The following is a 23,686-nucleotide window of genomic DNA, read 5'->3' as shown; positions in this document are numbered from 1 at the left end:
CCACAGGACCTGAGAGTTGCCCCAGGCCCCCATATAGGCACCCTCAATTCCCACTGCCCCCAAGCCTGCTGATGTTGTCAGTGCCTCCTGCAACCCCGATGCCAGCATGGGCTGAGGCCTAGGATACCTCTACTAAAGTTGCTCAGTGAAGCACTCAAAGCCAAATGTATCAAGAACAAGGTTAGAGATGTCGTTTTACCTTCCCTTCCCACCCTGCATTCATTCTGTTACTCTAATTGCCTCACTACCGTACCTTTTTTCTGGGAAAGCACAATTAAGTTTGGGAAAGAGGGTGACCAGGGGATGCAGAAATGTGGCTCTGTGCAAGAAGCAGTGTCCTGGGGACAGCCCCTAGGGTGGAAGAGGAGTAGTGCCTGTGCTTACTGAGCAGGGTGGTGGGGAGCTGGATGCTCCAGGTTGTTTTTAAGTAGGAATGAGCAGGTGGAGTTGCTACACCTCCCAGAGAAGGGACAGGTTGACAGAAATGAGAGCAGACCTAGGATGACTGCTGTTGTTGTGGGAACAGAGGCCAAGAGGAGATCTAGATGGGAAGTCAACGGCTGGCAGCATTACCGGAAACAAAATTACATGAGGCATGTAGTGATAGGGACCAAACTGAAATGATTTGCTGCTGGAAATGGATAGCATACACTGCTTTACTGGGGGAGTTTACGTAAAATGAATTGCTCCTGCATGGTGTGTAGCTTGGGGATGCTCTTACCTGTGACTACACAGTTCAGCCTGCAAAAGTCTGAGGACAGGAGAGTCTGGCACAGGCTGGATGGATGCAGATGTGGCTTGGAGCATGGCCAGCGTGTCGCTTCCTGACCAGACGCAGCCCTGCCGCATCCTGCACTGTTCCTGGAGGCTGCAGGAGCCCATCTGCATGCATGCCGTGCACCTTGGCCAGGAGGGTACACGTGCACATGGTTGTTGTTTGGTAGACTATAGAGAATGCTTTAAATACGTCTGACAAGTTGGCACAACAGACTAGCCATTTGTTGGGATCAGTATATTTGTGACTGCTGAGAACAGAAAAGTGTCTTCTCCTTTTCTTCTTCCTTTTCTTTGGACAGAAACATTCGGAGTGTTCACTGGAGGTTTTTCCTCCCGCTACGTCTGGATGTAGGATGGTATTTACTTCCTTCAAGGACAGATTTTCCTGATACCTATCTAGCATGGTTGGTTCCCATGAGACCTTTCCATAGGTGCCACTGCAGATGTGCTACTGTGTTCCCACCACGGCCAGTCCCCCAGCTAGCAGAGCCATGTTATAGCATGGCACTGCACTAATAAGTAATAAGCAAATAAGTAATAAGCTGCTAAGTCCCCCAGGAGATTCCAAAAGTAGCTTATTAACAGTTAGCATGAATGTCTCTACATCATGCTTCTCTGGGTGTTTTAAACCTGCCTTTTCTGTCTTTTGAGACTCAGTGCAGTGGCTGAGGACGGGTCTTTCTCATGAGGGAGTAAGCTGCAGGGAGGTGCAGCCTGGAGCTGAACGTGACCTGAGGATTTTCTCCAGGAGCAGTGGCTAGAGCAATGCAGATCACATCTGGTTTGTTTCTCCTCTTTGTATGATATGTGTACACGCTCCTTTTCTCTGCCAAATGAGGGAATTTGCTATGTGGAAGCATCTCTGTTGAGGTGACTATTGATGCTATTGAACACTTTAAGCAGAGCCTTCTTTTTCCATTTATGCCCAAAATTGTACTGCTGATATCTACGGAAAATTAAACTCTGCATAAACTCTTTTCAAGGAGTCAGATTTGCTCCTTTATATCATGCAGATCCCATGCCTGTATGGGATACTTGACATCTGCTCCAGTAGAACGTCTGCATCGGATGTACATTGAGTTTCCTTTATGAAGTCTTAGGTAAAGGAAGAGGCATTGCTTGCCTTAGTTAAGGCCGGTTAGACTGAAGCAATCCATCTGGCTGCATAAACGAGCTTTATATGAACTTTTTTCTTCCTCCAAATACTTAATGTAAAGCTGAAGCATCTAATAAGGCTATAGCCAAAAAATGTATGTATTGGGTATGTAAACCATGAGGCAGCAAGAATAGATTATTTTGGCCTTTTTTAAAAGAATTTATCACCTTGTTTTAGGCACAACTTTGAAAATTGAAGAGGGTGCAGGAATCACAGAAATAAGTGAAGAAAATAGTGGCAGACTTTAAACAGCACAATTTACTGAATTTATCAAAAAGAAATCCTGAAGGGTGACTTGATATAGTATATAAACTTGGCCATAGAGGAATAGATGGTAGTAAAGGACTGATAGTTGAAAACTGATACCACAGAAATTCCAACTGAAAGTAAGTTGCCACTTTTACAGCTAAATAAAGGGGCTAATGAATGAAATCTAATAACTTGTAATATACAGAGGTCAAACCAGATGATTGGTTAATTCCTCTGGGCTTAAGTTCTGTGAATCGAAGAACTGATTTTACTGATGTATATTCTGAAATTTCATCAAGGAAAAAACATGCACTAAATAACAGATAGATTTCAACAAGGCTTTTGACACTGTCTCCCATCACATCCTCGTAGGTAAACTCAGGAAGTGTGGGCTAGATGAGTGGACGGTGAGGTGGATTGAGAACTGGCTGGATGGCCGAGCTCAGAGGGTGGTGGTCAGTGGCTCAGAGTCAAGTTGGAGGCCTGAAGCTAGTGGTGTCCCCCAGGGGTCAGTCCTGGGTCCAGTCTTGTTCAATGTATTCATCAGTGACCTGGAGGAAGGGACAGAGTGCACCCTCAGCAAGTTTGCTGATGATACTGAACTGGGAGGAGTGACTGACCCACCAGAAGACTGTGCTGCCACTCAGAGGGACCTGGACAGGCTGGAGAGGTGGGCGGAGAGGAACCTCCTGATGTTCAACAGAGGCAAGTGCAGGGTCCTGCACCTAGGGAGGAATAATCTCAGGCAGCAGGACAGGCTGGGGATTGACCTGCTGGAAAGCAGCTCTGCCGAGAAGGACCCGGGAGCACTGGTGAACAACAAGTAAAGCATGAGGCAGCAGTGTGCCCTTGTGGCCAGGAAGGCCGATGGTCTCCTGGGGTGCACGAGGCAGAGCGTTGCCAGCAGGTGGAGGGAGGTGATCCTGCCCCTCTCCTCAGCCCTGGTGAGGCCTCACCTGGAGTCCTGTGTCCAGTTCTGGGCTCCCCAGAGAGGGAGAGACATGGCACTACAGGAAAGAGTCCAGTGGAGGGCTACAAAGATGGTGAGGGGACTGGAGCATCTCTCCTCTGAAGAAAGGCTGAGGGAGCTGGGCCTGTTCAGCCTGGAGAAGAGAAGACTGAGGGGGGATCTGATCAATGTGTACAAGTATCTGAAGGGGGGGTGTTAACAGGATGGGGCCAGATTCTTCTCTGTGGTGCCCAGCGACAGGACAAGAGGCAACGGGCAGAAACTGAACCACAGGAAGTTCCATCTGAACCTGAGGAAAAACTTCTTCCCTGTGAGGGTGACAGAGCACTGGAACAGGTTGCCCAGAGAGGCAGTGGAGTCTCCTTCGCTGGAGATATTCAAAAGCCATCTGGATGTGATCCTGGGCAATATGCTCTAGGTGACCCTGCTTGAGCAGGGAGGTTGGACTAGATGATCTCCAGAGGTCCCTTCCAACCTCAACCATTCTGTGGTTCTGTGATTCCTCAGCACTGAAACAGTTTGAAGATTGTTCAATCCAGAATGCAGTACCAGAGTGTAATTAAAGTTTAGAGGCATTTTTGCTGCCCCACCTTTTTAAAAAAAATAAAATTGTTCTGAGATCAATGCAGTTTTCTTCAAATTACTACATGTAATTTGGCAAGTATTTAAGATTTTTAAAGGATTTAAGAAAAACTTGGGAAAATAATATGGATGAATAATCCATTAAAAAATAATGTTTCTGAAGTGAAAAGGTTTTTTTTTCTCTCTTTTGGGAAATTATTATTTTGCTCTCCCATTGGTATAAATTGTGAGTAATTGAACTGAAATCAACAGAGTGACACTTGTAAGATTGGTCGTAAGTAAGCTTGTTTTGCAGTCAACTTGCAAGAAACCTGTAAAATGTTCTCCTTTTGGGTTTTCTGGTGTCTGGTATTTGTTAGGAGTACTAGAATTATTCCTTGTGTATAAGTCATCTGATAAATTTGCATCCATTTCCTGTTGGTGAAAAATGTGCAAATTGCCTCCAAATCCTGGAAATACTGTGAATAAATTATTTTCAGCTCCTGGGTATTTGTGGAGTTTGCTTTAACTGTTTGCATTTTGCTACCTGTGGGCTGGTAGCAGTCATGTTCATCGTGTGTTACTGTTCCAGCCTGACCGAGTCATTGAAACCTTTAAAGTGGGATGAATGACATATATAGTCAATTAGAGCTCTTTCGGGGAGCAACAAGGCATGCATTTGCAAATATATTTATAAAGAATAATAGCTAACCAAAGTCTGGGAAAGGAAGAAAAGCCTCTTCTGCATGGCCCTATGAGCCTTTCTCATAGATTTTCTTCCTGTGCAAGATGGCGAAGAAGAGGGGGAAGAACATGCAATTGTCAGTATGAACTTATGGAATTAGCATCACCTACTGTATTTGAAGTAGTATATTGATAAAAATGTGTTTCTAATTGTTTAGAATGGTTATATTAATGCACCGCTATTTGTGTTTCCTTTCCATTAGCCTCTGTCAAGCTGTTCTTATTCTTAGAACAGTCTTGCATTTAGAACTTATAAATTTAATTAATATTAATGCTAGAGATATTTGGTCTCATTCAATGGAGGAAAAAACTCAGAAACTTTCAAGAGAAGAGATAGCATGTAAAGATAGCATCATTGAGAAGTTTGTTAATTCATCTGTAGTAATTGAGCTTATTTCCATAGCAACATTATCAGTTCAGCTCCAGAATTTTGAGATTTTTGTGTACCCAGTAATTAGAACTAATATCCTAATTTTAGCAGTGATATCACATTTGTATTTGGCAGGAGTCTTGTAACTAAGCGCACTGATTGCAGAGTGAAATAATGTTCCATTTTCTTGATTTCTCTTTCCTGGATCACTTCAGAGTACTTAACTAGCTAAAAGCAAATCACTGCCTTCTTCTTTCTCAGTAAATTAGATTGTTTTCACCTTCTGTTAGACTAGATATATATCTATGTCATTTACTTACTTATAAATATAGCAACAAGCTTGCCTATCTGTGCACTCCTTGACAAAACACAAAGACAGAGTCAAAGTACAGCAATTCAGACTACTCAGCCAATACTAATCTGAATTGCTGCAGTGTAACACAGTGGGGGTCTCTTTCCCTGAAGAGGAATTTGCATGCAACATTACTGAGCCAGAGGGCTCAGGCACGGAGGGTACCCTGCTTGCTCACGAGCGTTTCCAGCCCATGGGGTCGTGGGGCTGGCATCTGCACCGGACTCAAGGAAGGGACAGGTGTCCCCGCTCCAGCTCTGTCTCACCCGCTCATCTTGGCTTCCTCAAGACTTCCCAATACACTCCCAGGAGGCCAACCTTCCCTTCTCAGCAGCCATTTTTCTGAGCTTCCCCGTTAATAAATAGTAGATGAAACAGCACTGCAAATAGGGAGAATTCTGGCAGACCATTGAGATTTTTGTGAGCCCTACCGGCCTCTCAAACGCTTGCAGATTGTGTCCCGAGACCAGGGGAGGAGAGAGAGACACCTGCCCTTCATCTGGACACTCTTGTTTCCATAGAGCTGAGGATTATGGTCTTTTCCAGAGTTGACTAATATTCACCATTTTAATAATAAAGCAGAAAAAACTGTAGCACAAGACTAAATGTGTTATCCTATTTGCACTGAATTCAGTGGAACGAGTCCGGTTTATATCAGTTAGCCCCATGTGAGTGGACTCTTCATCTTTCTTGTAACCAATCTAGTATTATATACTATTTCATTAAGGCCGCTATGTAAATATATGACAGTTTGCATGCCAGACTGAAACATTAGCTTCCTCCTATCTGAAGCTTTCCATGGAAAGAATTATGATGAAAACTAGCAGTTCATGAGAAGGAGAACTTGTTTTTATGTGGATTTGTGTCCTGCATCTGCTAATCCTGCTCGGCTCCCACAGCACGCTGTGCTCAGTCTGGTGCCCTCTGAAGCCCTCTTCCCACTACCACTCTCTTTCCTGCCTTCCCAGCCTGGTGGGCAAATGCCAGCCCAGCTGTGTCTGATATGGGGTTAGACATGTACCAACTGCCAGTGAGCTTCTGTCTCCCGCTATGAATCAAATAATCTGTATCTTCCATCTGTAACCTCTAGTTTTCACAAAACTTGCCAAAACTTCTGTCTCTGAGGCCCGTGTCTTCCCTGTCCCCCCTCTGTCAAATTTGTTTAAAACTGGCCAACAGGTTCAAACTTTATTAGAGGAGGACTGACAAATGGATATCCACTGTGATCATGTAAGCCTCACTTTCCCTAGAAACCAGGCTAAAAATGAGCCTGTGGTGTTTTAACAATAAATCCCTCTGCCAAGGCAGAGCTCACAGATATCCATTAGATCATCTGCCTACTGGGTCAACATGTTTTTGGCTTATGTTATAAAGGTTTTTCTTTTTTTGTCCCCCAATTCACTCTTTAAAATAAGCGTAACGTTAGAAATACAACACTCCTGAATGACACAGCAGGTTCAGCATATGCAGTGGATATATAGTGGAAAAAAGCATCAGAAGAATTGTTCCTGTTGCTAGTGAGTTCTGAAGGTAAGAGAACAGTTAATATATTCATAGCAGACTTGTACTCAAAGATTTGTAAATAATTTACAGCTTTCGGCGAGTGAGTAGTGAAACTACCATAAAGCTCGGACCCAAATAGAAAATAATTTCAGATCAGCAAAGGACTTTGGGTTTTGCAGATGCAGCAACTCAGCTGTAATCCCTCTGGCAGGAAAAAAAATCATTTAGTAGACTTACCATAGAATATCTGGGGGTTTATAATTTAGTCTTTGTGGCCTCCTGGGGTTCTATCACAATTTGGCATCTACTTCTCCCTAGGGAAAATGAAACTCCTTGCAGTATAACCAGTATTTTGCTAACTTGTATTTATCTGCAGAAATTCTATTACAAATCTAAATTAAAAAGAGTGGAGAAACATACTGTTGGCATTTGTACCCCCTGTTGGTGATGGATTTGTGTGTAAATTGGCAGATAGTAACTGCTCTTAGGAAATTCTAGTGACATAGGCAGACATACTTTGCATGTGAATCATGATGGCATTTGGGAGTCTGGAACACTGATTTCTTTTATGATGGAAAATTTGGGTCCCGATGTATTTAAATGGCTGAAGTAGTGTTTAAATATGAAAAATTCTGTGTGAGTGCTTATAAGATTGTGAGTAAAAAGCACATTGAACACTCAACAATAGGCAAAGACAAAAGGGACGGCTTAGTAGCCTGGATGCAGAATTGCCTTTGTTCACACTTGAGCTGTTTTCATAAAGGTAAAATAAAGGTGTTAACAATGCACTGTTGTAACTAAGACCTTTTCCACAGTCAGGGTAGTGTTTGCAGCCTTTCCTGTTACAATCAGTTAGAATTACTTTTGGATGACGAGTTTTTCGCGGCAGCCAGTGGGTTTTTTTTTTTTTTTTCACAAGAATAATGTAAGAAAGAGGAAAGAAATGGCCAGAGCTGGACGCTCATCCTGTGCAGGACTGCCCCGGAGGAGGCCTTTGGGTCCCTCACCTTTCTCCCATGAGACTCCAGCCTGATCCCTTCCCTTCAGCTCAAACCAGTCTCCTAGAGAGTTTTAGCTCTGAGGGGAAGTGGACGGAGGAAGGTCGCTGAGGTGAGAGGTGAGAAATGTCGGTGGATTTTTCCATCGTTAGCAAGCTTGTATGTGGACACAGCAACTCCCTTGCTGATCACATCAGTTCAATCAAACGACCTTCACTTGGGGAAGTTTTCTTCCCAGTTGTCTGCTGGGGAAAAAGGACAATTTCTTGAAAGAAATAGAGGGTTTAAAGGCCCTTGCTGACAGCCAAGGTATGAGCCTTCTTATACTCTCTCTCTCTTTCTTTAAAACTTATTTTGGGCACTTAGGCACATTTCTAGTCACTGAATACTGCATTTATCTAGGATTCCTGTGAAACTGGAGAAGGTTGTTCTGACACATTAATTGCAGGAGAAGTTAATATAAGTTTTTTCCTCACTTGCCTTGATTTTCCTTACTTCCCTTTATTACTATTTTCAGTTTTAGTGGGCAGTAGAGAGGCCTTCTAATTTTTTAATTTGTTTCTTTTCTTTTATCACTGTCCTTTGGGTTCTGAGGATGTTGGCTGAGTTGATATTGGGAGGTAGATTTTTCATGAGGTGTTGTCATATATCTCTTAGCTCCAGAAAGTGAAGGGTCAGTGGAGGGACAAGGAGATCTCTTTCCACTGACTTCTCATTTTGATGAGGCCATTATTCGTAGATCTGGTAGAATCAGCAAATGAATCCCATGGATTTATTTGATCCTGTCTTCCATGAAGACATGTGATCTGATAAGAGGTGTCTATTATTGCCCATAAACATAATTCGAAACCTTCACTTTCAAAAGGATTTTATGGACCATTAATAGACAGTTTCTCATTCCCAACAAACAAGTAATTGCTCTTTTAACATTTCTGCTTTCCTAGGAGAGAGTATTCAAAGAACCTTTTTTCAAGCCCTGGTGCCCCTACCAGTGATCCATAACTTGCTGAAGTAGAAGAATAGCTGAAAAAAATGTATACATTTATAGTCTCAGCTATTACGAAAGTGGGTTGAAATGTGCTATTTTACTTGTGAAACACGGTGCTTTTTGGCCTTCATGATTGAGATAAACCACCTTGGATATCTATCTGTGATAACTATATGTTAGGACTGACGTTTAGGTACACACTGGTGGGAATCTCGTCTGCTGAGCATAGATAAAGAGTTCCTAATGCCTAGGCACACCTTTGGCCTCCCTTCATGTGATTCTCACACCTCATGCATGAAAAAGGAAATTGCAGAAGGTGCTGTAAAGGCAGAAGTATATCATGGGTTTTATTGCAAGGAGTAGAGAGAATTGTAAAGGTAAAGAAGTGCCGTATCATATTCTTTCTGATAAAGTGATTTGTATAGCCTGCTACTGCAAAGGACAGGACAAGTGGAATAATGTTTTTAACAGAAAGGATAGTGCATATTAGTAAATGTGATAAAGAAGAGACGGCAGTGTATAGTGTCTTTATTTTAGCCACCTCATTTAATCTTCTTTCCTTTAAACTTCAGGTAAATATAATTAGGACATCATAATCTATAGTGCAAAATCAAACAAAGTCTCCACCCAGGAAAGCTTCCTACCAACCGGTGGAGAATGTGGGGGGATTATTTTCACAAAAATATTTAGGGGACGTTTTTCCCCTTCTGTTCTCATTGTGGCCCAGTGTACTGAAGGAGTTAAATTCTCCAGTTAGATGGGAAGGGTGAAGCATCAGGATTGCTAAGTGTATCTGACTTGAAAAAATTAGCTACTGAAAACTGTGAAAGGCATTTCTGTGGTGATTAATGGAAGACGAGTGGCTAGCATTATCTTCTGATCACTGGTGGCAAGCACAGGATGGGAAACACCTGGATCAGAGTTCAAAGTAAAAAGCAGACTAGGGAGGCTGTCACCCTGGCAGGGAGAGAGGCAGTCCAGAGACCCTCAGGTGAAGGAGCAACTGGTATTGGTAGCCATGGATGCAGGTGAAAGCTTTGCTTTTACTTTCTTCCCAAAAATCTTGGGTGAATCCTTTTATTTTGGAAGGCAGTCCTGTGTTGCTGTGAGGGAACATACAACTAATGGGACCAAGTCCACTTGCAGGTAGCCATGCAATAGGCAGATGGGTTTACAAAGCATCTGCTCCTTCCTAGAAAAGGTTAGGGGCATCACGAGTGTGTGCTGGTCAAATGGCTCCTGCAAAGGGAATAGTTCCCCAAGGGTAATTGAACTCGTTTGGATCTACCAGAGTGAAAGCAGGAAGCAATGATAAAGGTAGAGGCATGGTCTGACAGTGAATGCACAAACTTCATAGCGCATGGCAGCTGTGTTACAGCTTAAATACTGGCCTTCTGATCACCCAAACTAAGCACTTGAATAGCACACTGTTGCTGCCTTTTGGCTCACACATCCATATTGCTGAAGAAACGGTGGCTTGGCTGGGGCCACCTGGACCTTACCCTGATACAGGGGCAGAACATGACAGCCTTCATCTGGCCCTGAGAGCTCAGCAGTGTCCTTGGGACCTCCAGTTTGAAATAACTCCATATATGTAAGCTCTCCCTGGCAAAAGAAAAGAGGGGACACTTCTGAAGAAAATGTGCAATTTACATGCCTTCAGCCAGTCCTTCACAACTGTGAGCAAATAACTTACCTGATTGTCTTCCTGCTTACTTTAGTTTCTAATACCTCCTATACAACATATTTGGCAGCTCATTCAGTTCAGTACACTATTGCATTGGTGACTCCTTGTCTAAGATAAAGTGAAAAGGAAATAAATTGTCGTGTTTGTTCCGTGCGTCTCGTCCCATGTGATGTCTGAACGCTTTACACGAGGATGGCTCACTTTAGACATCACTGCAATACAGAAGCCAAGCAAATGTGTAATGATATGCAAGTACACTTGGCAGCAGGTTGAGATTGCACGTGAAAAATACGGTTTGAAAATTCAGGAAACTTTAGCTAGGCATTATGCCATTAACTGTTAGCATTTGGTTATGGTAGGAGAGCATCACTTCTCTTGTGAAACATGCCTGGCATCTTTTAAGAAAATAACGGCTGAGTGCATCCCCTATATCCTGCTTTCTTCAATAACATAGCGTCCCTGATAACCTAGTTTTGTGCTGTGGACTCAGAGTGCAGAATGTGGCCTATATAATCACAGTAACTGTGTCAGCATCACGCTGAGGGCCTGACATGCCATGCTCTCCGGTAATTTACACTTATGAAAAGTTAATGAACGCGTTTTGAGATCAAAATGGCACTTTAAATAACCACATAGGATGATTGTTCAGAAAACAGCCTGAGTGGTTTAGTTTTAAAATTATTTTCCTACAAAATAGTTGGACTAACTTGGGGAAAATCAGGGGGAGAGGACAAAGAGGTTTTTCCTCAGCTTATTAGAAAATTATATGTTTAATAGTGGAAACACATGACAGGTAAAACTCTGATTATAAATATGGTTGTTACTTCAGAGCAATTTCATTGGCTTTTGTAAAATCAATAATGGAGAGGTGAAAGTATCAACAGCCCAGGGATACTCAAATAGGATCTGCATTGCTGTGAAAAAAAAAATTGTTACACTTTCTTAAAAAGAAGCAAAGCTTAGTAAAATCAGTTAAATGATTGTGAGAAATCAAAGTGATAATAACCTAATACTAATTATTAGATAGATTACCATAAAAGAGATAAAAGGTGCATTTCTAGATTGGCAACAGAAGGATATTTTATTAGAATGATAGTTTCCTGAATTGGGTTGTTTCTGAAAGTTCAGATGTGGTTTCCTTGCAGCTGCCAATGAGAAAGGTACATAGAAATGAAAATACGTAGTTAGAAAGAATACTGTATTTAAATACTTTCCTTCTGTTTTACCCATCACATGGACTTGGTCATGGACTCTGTGTTTGCTCTCTGCTTTCATTAATTGCATATCTGGAACTTATCCTTCTCCATAGAAGCTTGCCTTTTAGTGCAATCGATATATTTTTTTCAATTAATTTATGAAGACAAATGCCTTTACAGAGGTTTTAAAAAGTTTGTCTGGCTAGTCTTTTCAAGCTTACATCGTGATGTTATTTGGATTAATAGCACACCCACGTTCCAGAATTTATGTTTCTTCCAGTAAAAATACATGAAGTCATGTTGACAATGCAGAGGGTTGCAAGAGTCATAGAAATCTTTGGACAAATTGTATTCCACAGATAAAGTAGAGGTGTTTATTTCCTTTTGTTCAGTTTGTCTTCCACCTTTTTTCTGTTTTACTAGATAGCTGGGCTTTGTAGGGGGGTTGACCATGATAGAATAATGGCTGTGTGCAACAGCCAGAGCAGTAAGTTGGCTTTGGTAGTCTGACCATGAAAGTCCCGTGAATTTCAGATGTTCTCAGACTTCAACCATGCACTGAAAGAGGGAGGGGAAATGACAGTAGATGACTGTTATGAGACCTGCCATTAGGTCCACAGGACTCGCATGATTTAATTTGAAATCTGTGCACTGATCAATCCTGGGTTTGGATGACTGGCACTATATTGTTTAATAATAGCAAAAACTACTGAGCCTATTGGCTAACCTTTACTCATAATGGTGACATCAATCACTCTATAATTAACATGCTTGCACAGACTGTTTTCATCTTCTGCCATAGTATCTCTTCCAGTAAAAGGATGGATTAACAGATGAACACTTGAGGAAAATAAAGGAGTCTTCTCTGAAGGAAACTGTATGAAAGTCCATAGAAAAGCATAATTTATCATGTGTCACTTGGAATAACGAAGCACAGAAAGACACCCTCATCATCCTGCAGAATCAATAGGTTTTTTTAAAATATAGTTTCAAATATGTAATTATGAAAGAGGATCATTTGTCCAGTGAAAACCTGTAACTAAATTATATAGTAACTTTGATTTATAAATGCATTTTTTTCTGGATAGGGAAGATTGGTCTAATCATATTAAACTCTTCTCATTTCCGGAGTCAAAATCCCAGTTCTGCGACATATCAAACATTCGCCTCCTCTCACCTCTGTCTTCAGCAGAATGTAACAGTTTCCTAAGAAGATTCAGGAACACTGTAGCAAAGAAGTCCAACTACCGATAATAAGATAAAGCAAAGAGAAAAAAAATTGCCTGCATTTTTTGCAATTACCTGACTTTAACTTCCTGTTTGTTAAGTTTGCAGAACACCTCTTAAAGAAGTTGTCAAATTGCACCAGTGCTTATATTCTAAAAATTAGACTGAATAAAGAATGAGTAAGAATAATGTTAGGGATTTTTTTTTCTATACTGTCAGAATATTTCATTGGTAATTAATCTAATATTTATCTTTTTCTGTGTTATCGTAAGAGAGTTAGACAATAATTTCTATGACCACTAGAGTTTCCAAAGTATGTGTAGATTTCTCATCATAGCAGTTTGGTGAAATAGGAAAGTATTATTTACTTACATGCTCTCCAGCACACACAGCAGTTCAGCTAGCAACAAGTAACTAACCCAAAGACTGCATCCTTTAGTGGTTTGGAATCACTAAGATTCAGAGCTGAAAACTTCATTTTCTTTAACTTCTAAGACCAGGAGTTTATACTGCCACATAAAGTGTTGCATCCGCATGTGGAAGTCGCTTACAGTGTGTTCAATTTCCATAGCACTGAACAGGCTCCAAGCCTGTGTTGAATTGTAGGCAGCAACTCAGACGATAAAATGAATAGGAAAGCTTTGGTAAGGCAGTTCAAATATGTAATCTAGACTGGTGCTTCTGTGAAAAAAATGAACTGCCATTTTAATAAATACCGTATAATTCAAAGAACCTCCCTATTAACCTAGAGTGAATTGTTATTTTTTTCCCTTTTGATATCTTTTCAAGGCTTGTGATGAGCAGAGAGCAAGAGCCTTCCCCAAGGAGCATCTTCAGCAGGAACCAAATAGTAAGTAACACAGTAGGCATGTGAGGTACACCTTGTGGACAGTGCACAGATATCACACAGTCTAATCGGTCCCCGCTAGAAATAACACTCACTTATAACTGAAAAGTAGCATGAAAAGGCTGGTTTATGTACAGCTCCATGCTCTATTTTCAGACTTAGACTGGTGGGATAGTGATTCATCTTTAACAGCTAGCTTTTTGTCTGCTTTACTCTTTGTCAGATGTTCAAACTAAACAGGCGATTACAAAATGAAAATATTTTCTAAATAGCTGATCTAAGTGTTCACTTCTCTCTTCAGTTGGCCTTGTTTTACCGCTTTGTGTATTAGTCACTCCATAAGAAACAAGCAGCCTTACTGAAATTGAAACTAGCTCCCTCTTATAAACCCAATTAATCCCATTCTCCAGTTTCCCACCAGGGAAATCTATATTTTGGTGCATTTTGGTGGTGGATAAGGGGTTTCTGAGACTTTTAGGGAAAGAGTCTTGGGTAAAATTGTGGAAGGTTACCTGAGTTCATGTTCAGAAAGTCTCCATTTGGTGTCTTTGTGCTGCTTTTGAGAGACCTGGACCATGCGTTCCACATTGATTTTATTTCATCTGTTTTAGGAGACTTGCTATGGGTTGTGAATTTTTTTGTGGAAAATAATAGGTCACTTGTAGAGATGCAGAGACTCATCATCTAAAATGGCAAAGGGAAAGGATTAATTACGTTTTATTGAAACTTACCTGTGAAGGATAGTCCTACTTTGTGACTGACATTTTATGCAATTTAGAACACTTTTGTATATTAATTGAAAAATGCATATACTATCATATGTATAAACTTTTTGACAATAAGTCTGCTGAGCAATGCAAAAAGGGTGATAGCGTGGCAATTCAGCTGTGTACTAAAAGTTGAAGAGGTCGCTGGGGAATTTCAGAATTGTTGATAGTTGGCAGAAGAGCTCAGGATCTTATGGAAAAGGGGTGTCCTGAGAGATAAAATAAGGCAGAACACCTGGCATGGACAGCAAGGACATGGTAGGCATGGAGCCTATTCCTTAATAAAAGTAAAGGTTAGGGTTTGCTGGGGTGCATTGTGTCTTCTCACTTTCCTCTCCTGGCTACTTGTTTCCCAGCAATCATCCAACACAGGGACAGGTAAACGGACGATGCCTGGCAGTGGCAAATCACTTATAAAGTAGTAAGTAAGGGGTCTCACTCTACCTGGAGGCCAGTTAGAAGTTAAATTCTCCAGGGGTCTGTCCTGGGACCTGTTCTGTTTAATATTTTTATCAGTAAGCCAGAGGAAGAGATAAGATGCCCCCTCAAGTCAGCAGATGACATGAAATTGGAGCAACCATTCAAAACACTGGGCAGGGCTGCCATCCGGAGGGACCTAGGCAGGCTGGAGGAATGGGTCAACAGGAACCTCATGAAAATCAGCAAGAACAGATACAAAGTCCTGTATCGGGGATGGACTAACCCCCTGCATCAGTACAAGCTGGGGAGCAGCTCCGCAGAGAAGGCTGTTGGGGTTTGGTGAGCAGCAAGCTGGACATGAGCTAGCAGTGTGCCCTGGCAGCAAAGAGGGTCTGAGCTGTGTTAGCAGGAGCAGAACCAGTAGATCAAGCGGAGGGAATGTCTCTCTCCGCTCAGCACTTGTTAGACCACATCTAGATACCACGTCCAGTTTTGGGCCCCCCAATATAGGCAAGACATTGATCAGCTGGAGTGAGTTCAGTAGAGACCACTGTGATGATCGGGGTGGGAGCACTTCCCCTGTGAAGAGAAGTTGGTGGAGCTGCAATTGTCCATCCTGGAGCAGAGACAGCTTCTGGGGGCCTGACAGGAGTCCCCATGTATGGGGGAGGCTCCTGAAAACCAGGCTCTTTACCAAGTTGTGCAGTAGACAATGTCTAACAATAGACAATGTACATAACTGACATGAGAGGTTCAGCCTAGAGATAAGGAGAAACTTTTTCTGCATGAGCACAGGCAAGGAGTGGCACAGGTTGCACAAGGAGGTTGTGCAGTCTCTGTCATTGAGGGTTTTCGAGACCCGACTGGACAAACCCTTAAGCAACCTGATCTGAATTCAGGGTTGACCTTGGAATAGAGTCCTCCCAAGGACCCCTCCAACCTGAATGCTCCAGTGATTCTGTGAGAACAGGCCTTTAAATGAGACAAAAAAAGATGTTAAATGTGGGACCTCTGCAGAAAAGGGAAAGAGTAAGTGCTTGCTTATGTCTGCAAGAAAGGAAGAAGTTTTTTTTATGCAAACCATCACTATGGCTTTCTGTAAAAATTCAGATTATAAATGGCATTTTGCGCACTTAGGATAGGATTGCTTTCCAGTTTTGATAATTATTTTATATACCAATTCTTCTAATCATTAGGCATAAGCTGGCGTTCTTCACAAATAGAAGAACTGATTTATTGTCTGACCTGACTAGTAATGAAGCATTTTGACAGTATCTGGGCTAATTCCCTGGTATGTAGGCGTATGTAACTTCTCTGAGGTGAATGGTACTACATCCAGTTGTACTAGTGGCAAGGTTGACCCATTTTTAATTAAAAAAAAAATTTTGTGCTTGTAAATTATGTAATTGTTCAGACAAGGACTTACTGGTGGGTAGTTATAAGAAAATCTCTCCTATATCATAAGAAATGCAAGATCTTGCCAAGACGTGAATGAGTCTGAGGTGCAAGGCCAAAAATGTTGAACTGGTAAGGCCTCTATGCAATTTGTACAACACACAAACTGCTGTGAGATGCTACATCAACTCCACTACTGTTAAAACACAAAGGGCTCCAGAGGCCTTCTCCCATCTGTGTTCCAATAACAAGATCTTAAACCAATTTTTGAGTGACACTATAGAGAAGAATAGAAATATTTCACATGTTATGCTCCTTAATAGCTTGCCTATTCTGACACTTCCTTTGGATACACCTTCCCATTGTAATTACCCAACTAAAAATGCTTTTATTATAGTTCAGTTTATAAAACCAAAAATGTTTGCATCTCAGTGCTGTGTATGAGAAGGCAGTGCTGCTTAAATGACTGTGGTAGTATTTTCCTCCCCTTGGGACATTCCTCAAGAAAAAACTTACTTTTAGGGTGGATTTTAACCTTTTTGGTACATAGATTGCTCTGTGATTTTGAAAATTTGTTGATCTGTATTTTTATGTGCAAATGCAATAATAGCTTGTTTCTGATTTTTGAGTTTTACATGACTCATTCTGGAGGTTGGAATCTGACTTTCATATTGTTAACAATCCTGCTATAAAATTAATCACTTTTGCATATGCCACTTATGTGGTCTTCATTGATGGTAATTTGAGTATCACAAGTGAAACGCATACAGAACTTACCCTCACATTTGCAAAGCATTCAGGTCACTCTCTCTAGTTAATTGTATCCTAATCATATCTACACAAGCGTACAGGAGAGGAATATCACTTTGAATTACTGTAGAACCCTATCTACAGATGCACCGGTGGGATTAATTATTGGAATGTGCAGGACACAAAGAATATATTAGTAAATTCAGCAGTAGCATGGGAAATTCCTGGCTCCTGGAACTTACTCATATGTGGTGATAGTTAAGACAGTCTTTGCAGTGTTTTGCTCTAAGCCAGCCATTCCAGGGCACAGTTTAGGAGCTAGCATGAACCTGGGTCACTTTCTTTCAGATGTTCACAGTGTCTGGGTGTGAATATGGACTGGTCTGTGCCACCTGAATGGTTGTGGACACACTGATATATACTGAAGTTAGGAGTAGCATGCTGAAAATTGAGCTTTTATCATGCGTAGCATTTTTATGTCACCCCACCAGAGAACCCTTCGTTTAGCTGTCTCAGTGGAAGGAAGTTATGATATAACACAAAAGCCTTCTTTGAAGTTGTGGCGTGAAGAGGCTGTATTTCCAAACTGGGGGCTTCCAAACTCAATCCAGTAGTAGTCATTTTTTGATTGATAGTTGGACCTAAAGGTTGACTGGCCATATAACTTGGATATATCAGATTCTCCAGATTAAACCTCTGAAAGATATCCAGCCAACAATTTATGATCATAGAATAAGTTAAAAATCTATAGCAAGTCTATGTGATTCTATTGCAAAAGCTGCTGTTTGTCTGTGTCTGTGCTGCTAGAGGTATCGGGACTCTCTATGGCTCTATTAACAAATGGCACAGGCAAACTGATGTCCTCTCAGCCACGTGTTTGCCTCAGATGAAGCTGGTTGGAGCAATCCACACCGTGGGGGAGTGAACTAAAGATTCACTAAAGATTGCCTGTGGGCAATTAGGCTTGATACTTGTGCTCGTGCCCTGGTCTGCATCTATTTAGCAGAACAGAGGCAGCTTTTATTCCCTGTGCTGTTGTGCCCCTCTGTATTTCATAGCTAAGCAATTAAGCATTATTCCCCTAAATGTTTCCACCTCACTTTTAAAGTTTGTTTTAGTTTCCTTCAGAAGAAAGTGAAGACACTTTTTACTTTTGCAGATACCTATTCATCTCATCTAACTTTAAACCATCTGGAAGTTAGGTGTCTTCTCTGTTAGTCATCCTGACTCCTGTTCTCATTGAGGAAAAGTGTGATTCATTCCCCTTAGAGACCTGTCTTAGGACGAGTTGCATCCTACATGGAGGTATCTCCCTCTGTATTCACGATACAGAGAGAGTTACGGTGATTAGCTTGGACTAAACTTATAAGTTTTAGGTTGCTAAAATTAGCTGAGATAATTCCTACCCACAGCTACTACATTTATCTTCCAGCTTTTCTTTCCCTATTTTATTTTTAATGTCATGCATTTCTACTCACCCACTTCCCATGTCCTCTACAGTTTTTCTCTATATTCATTGTCCCACATATATATATGTTATTTTCTTTAACTTAAACCTGATCTCTGGTGCTGGACTGGTGAATGGGACTGATTCTGTATTACTTCTGCTCAACTCTATTTACTGAAACATTGATTTTCTTGAAGTCTGTGTACTGAAAAAATCAATAAGCCTACGTACAAGGCAGAAGTGGTAAGGTAAAGGCATCCTGCTAACCTATAACCTGAGAGCTAATATCCAGAGTTTAATATCATTTTAATAATTATCAATAATTATCATTTACTGAAAAGGAAACTTCCTGTTTGTAGTTCAGGGCAAATGGTAGCGTGGTTCTCTGACATCTGCTGTTACACAGTCATCGAGGGCAGGCACATTCCAACAAGCTGCAAGAAAACAGAGCAAACTCTGGGGAATATGAGGGAATGTCAAATATAACCTGTCTGCTGTGGTGTTTTTCAAGCGCTAGTAAATATGCAGGATCAGCCTTTCTAAGTGAACACAAGTGTTAACTTCTGTTGAAGTCAGTAGAAATTTGCAGATGTTTTTTAGGGGAGCTGGATTTTCATGCAAGGTGTCTCTCTCTCTCTCTCCTGCTAGAGGAGAGATGTGTTAATATTTCATATGGTTTACGTAACCGCCACCGAGTTTAATGTTTCATCTGGGAAAAGGATATTGACAGCCTGTGTCATTTCTACAGATGAAACTTCATCGAGTCAGTGATCTCGGGTATACTTTTCTCAGATTGATGAGCTGTGAAAGAAGTTTGGTTATAACAAGTTTGTTAATGCTCATTTTGGACCTCATTCACTAAAACTGCTTGCAGGAAATATCTGCTTAACTGTATGGAGGTAGAGAGTTTGCGAGGAAGAGAAAGTTAGTATTGTGGGGCTGAAATTGTAAGTTTCCTTACTTTTTACCTATTTTTGAAATGTTATCAAACCAAAGGCAATTAGTAAGAAAAATGGTTTGCAAAGGACTACAACCATGGCTTTATATATTGCTTGTTACCCATGTGTTGTGCATGTCATTATAGCTTTTAAAGCAGTTCTTAAGGCACCTTGCTGAGAAATGAGTCATATATGCTTTTGTTCCTATGTCATTATAGGTTGTTAGCAAGAGGAGGAGGGAACCTTACAGTGGGGCTCTGGGGAGATTGCAGGCATTATAGATACTGTATTTAGAGTGGCGGGTATCCAAAGAAAGGCTTTATGCATTGCTAGGGTTGTGTGTCGGGGGGGGAAAGACACTGGAGACTGTGAACTATTTGATAACGAGAGAATGCAGCTGTGGTGGGTGTTGAGCAAATGCTGAGCAGCAAGTGGGTGAGTTCGCACATGCTGCTGCGGGTGGCCCAGCTCCGCAAGCCCAAGGGAGCAGGGTCACCTGGACCCAGAGACCCGGTCTGCTGCAGCCATACCGCCTCCTTTCTCTGAGCAAGACTGGAAGCTAAGGCATGAATTGCAATTTGATTTTCTTTTCAAAACGGGGTTTTGGGCTCATGCGGCCTGTGTGTATGTATGTACTCCCTGAAATGTTTGAACGTGACATACTTCAAAAGATTTTGCAGAACACTGGAAGTCTCATGGATATTAATTTGTACAGACTTTCAGAAATAGTCAGGTAGGCTGAGGGAGAAGACCCTATGTGTGCTCCTCACTGAGGAGGGTGGCTGCAGTAAAGTATAACCAATATCGGTTAGTAGAGAAATCACGTTGGAGAGAAATGTTGTGAATGCCCTAGACACAGGAAAATCATCAGTTAGGGTGTAATCACTTATTATACCCTTAAAAATGCAACCTCAGGAGAGTGAAGGAGTCAAACTGGTTGTTAGACTGCACTAACTCCTCTGCTCACTGGACTCTTAGCTGAAGTTTATTAGAGATCACATTGTTTTGGGCAGTTTGTACATTCTGACTATGGCTATACTAATAAATTAAGTATGTCCAGGACTAATTTCCAACACTGAGGCCAACTGATGTGGAACAAACAGTCCATGCCTGTGCTATTAAATTCTTGGGCTGCCCAAACAAGGGTGTCTACCTCCAACCTGCCTCTGGTCTGTGCTGGCTCCTGCCCCTGCCAGGAGCTGGTCTGGACGGTGCTGCTTGGCCTGGTCAACACTGGGACGGGACCCACACTGAGGACTTGATCTGGACGGCCAAGTCCAGCGCCCAGGAGACCTCCCTAATTCTGGTCAACTCACTGGGGTAGATGTGGCCTCAGGGTAACTCAGAAATGTTCTTCTTTGTGCAGACAATGTTTTGCTGTGTTTACTTAGTAATAACTGCAAGACAGTTGATACTATGGGAATGTGTGTATCCTAAAATAGGTCTAAATGGTGTCTAGTTTGGTCTAGTGCCATTTTGGTGAAAGCTATTATGTAAAAGAGCTGTTATGTATTTACGACACTATAGACTTGCACAGGGGTTTTCAGGCTGCTTTATCAAAGTACCTCAGCATCTGTCATGTCTTTATTGTCAGTTTGGGGGAGCTGGGGATTCCACAGGGAGGCCACCTCGCCTGCTGCCCTCCTCCCTCTCACATCCCATGAGCAGCAGCGGGAAGTCGGGTAGCTGGCGACAGATGTTGTAATGTCTGTGATTTTCCTGGTCCTGGCACCTTGTTATTCTCATGTAGGAATGTTTGAGGCTTATCATAGGATTCGTAGGGGTGGAGAGATGTTTGCTGGGCTGTGTATGTGAAGGGTGATGCTCCGTACATGTTGCCCCTCTAAACACGTATTTGCGGTTGCCGGTAATTACAGGGGACTGGACTGGTTGACACAAGTGGTTCTCTACTGTCCTGTGCTCCTATATTTATCCTCCCTTGTTACGCTCTTAGGATAATTACTAGCATCTCCAGGCTGGCTGGTTTGTGGCATATGAATATGTCTGTCCTTTCTCAGGTGTCAAGGAGGATCTCATCTTTGCATAAAGCCTGCTGTAGGGCCCTGACTCACATGGGGGAGTTCCCTATGGTGCTGCTCACCCCGAGCTGTCCAACTCCACTTTCCTGGTCACAAGGGTTGCTCAGCTCTTCATTAAGGAGCTTTTGAACCATTACAAATGACACATTGGAACATTAGGTAAAACTGAAGGCAAGGTTTGTGACTCTGCAGCAGAGTTGGGATCCCAAGAGAGGTGGCAGCTGGTGTCCCATGGTAAAAGCCTGTATGGTCACACGTCACAGCCCAAGAGCCTGAGATGCACCTCCTCAGCTACAGTCATTCACAGAGGTTAGATGTTAAAGGTTCTGGCTAGTGACTGGACAGACAACATGCATCAGCTGGTGAGGTGGTATCTGTCAAATGCTGGGCTCCTGGAGTGTTTGGTGGCCTATTCTGTGCTAGGAGTTCAACTTTTCTGTGGTTTCAGGGTTACTGAGGAAAGCGTAATGTAATTAACTGCAACAGAATTGGGCTAGATTATTTCTTCCAGAGCTTAAATGATATTTTAATGAGAAAACTGCAAAATGTTGTGTCAGACCTTCTGCAAAATTGATAATTCTGTCCAGATGCCAGACAGTGGCACCTACCACCAGTCCCTTGCAGCTTGACTTCTGCTCTGGCTCTCAGAAAAAAGATATCTGTAGTACAAAATCAACACCAACTTCCTGAAACATAAAGTCTTGATTCACTGAAGGGTACCCTGCTAATTTTCTGTGTTCTCAGGGGGCTGCCACTGAAGTGTTTACAGCTCCATTAACTGCCACATAAATGAGTCCTCTAGAATAACTCTCTGTAGGTTATTGAAATTAAAATAAAATCTTTGCCTCTCTGAATGTATGAATTTCTCCAGTAACAGTGGAAGTCTGGCATTTGAAATTTGTCATTACTGACACTGCTTTCAGAAGCGACAAAATAATTTAACATCTAACAATTATCTACATGTCGTTTGCTGCCAGCATTCTGAATACAAAGATGAATGTGCAAATCCAGCAATTTTTTGATCAGTGGGTCCACTGCCAATATTATGAACCGATAGCCAAACATTTCAATAGATGTTACCAAATATGTTCCAAGCTTTAAGGCCAGAAATATTTAAATACAAAGATAACTGATGCTTGCAGAGATACCTACAAACATTGTGTCTCAATGCAAGCAATTTTTCCATCTATTTGCTGCATAACTGAAGAATGCAAAAGCGAGAGTACTGTAAGATTTTAATCAAATTCATTTGTTTTTCAATTACTGGTGGGTGTATTTTATTTCTGAGACTGGGACATGATCCTGCATTTTAACATGAATATGGATAATTCAGGTTACAATGTATTCCTTGAAATGTGGTGCTGCCTATTTTTCTTGTGTATGACATTATATAATCACAGATATTATAATTATAGGTGTTCTTTGCGGTGAAATAAACATTTGGCAGTGTCCTATTGTACCATTTAACTAACTTCAGTCATGTGAAATATGTGAGCTAGGAGGCTACTAAAAATTCTTAAACCCTAGGACACATGAATATGGGCATTTGTCTGTCATGCCCCAATCCTGACATTAGTGCAAGTGTTTTTGATGCTGTATTAGATTGAGTTTCACCAAAATAGGAAGAAATCTGGAAAGGAATAAGGTGGCAAGAGGGAGGCATCATAACGCAGGCAAGTGCACTGGCTACCTCCTTACATCCGTGCATGTGACTGAGTCCCTGTCGTGACAGATCAGAGTGATAGGAGCTAGATGATAGATTTGCTGCTGGAGTTCTCTTCCCACAAGGTGCATCAGCAAAGACTTCTGTTATCTTTGGAATTGAGGCAAGAATCTTTGCCATTTTTCAAAGTGCCTTTCAAAATGGGGACTGGAAAAGAGAGAAGCAATTGTTGGTTTGGGATTTATTTGTTGGGAAGGGTTCTTTTTTAAAGTTATGAGCCAGAATTGTTTTATTATTTATGCAAAAGCATGCAAGTATTTGAACCCTATAATGTAAACAAGCTGCAAAGTTTCACTCTGTTTGCTACCTGCTGTATTAATTCTTCCTGTTGCTTTAGATCTTGAAATGAATACCTTAGAAGGTAAATGAGAGAGGCTTGCCTTCTTGTATTCTGATTTATATTAGCCAATCCTGAGTCCGTGTTTTCTCCTGTATCAAAAACAGAGACTGCATAGGGGAAGGCCAGTCAGCAGTGTTAAGTTAAGCAGTGCAGCATCTTCAGGGGGTATAGCCGAGCTCCTGTTAGGTGTGCTCTTCTGTGTGTTCCTTCAAGGATGATGCTTTATGTTGCTTTGTCCCAGC

The 23,686-nt window shown here is 41.6% G+C and overlaps 1 protein-coding gene across 6 annotated transcripts in view; it reads left to right on the top strand.

The window, feature by feature from the left end:
- Positions 1-23,686, top strand: part of MTUS2 (microtubule associated scaffold protein 2) — a 326,089-nt gene that overhangs the window by 52,705 nt on the left and 249,698 nt on the right. For 4 of the 6 annotated variants that reach the window (XM_068930162.1, XM_068930156.1, XM_068930157.1 and 1 more), the window contains one exon: positions 13,568-13,628. The exons of the other annotated variants lie outside the window; for them this stretch is intronic. The gene's annotated coding sequence lies outside the window, so the exon portion shown is untranslated. The remainder of the gene's footprint in view (positions 1-13,567; positions 13,629-23,686) is intronic. 6 annotated transcript variants of the gene reach the window in all.

Source organism: Struthio camelus, chromosome 1 (assembly GCF_040807025.1).
Source record: "Struthio camelus isolate bStrCam1 chromosome 1, bStrCam1.hap1, whole genome shotgun sequence".
Classification (NCBI taxonomy): Eukaryota; Metazoa; Chordata; class Aves; order Struthioniformes; family Struthionidae; genus Struthio; species Struthio camelus.
The sequence above is the reverse complement of the archived record's forward strand: the minus strand, read 5'-3'. Positions and strand labels throughout refer to the sequence as shown.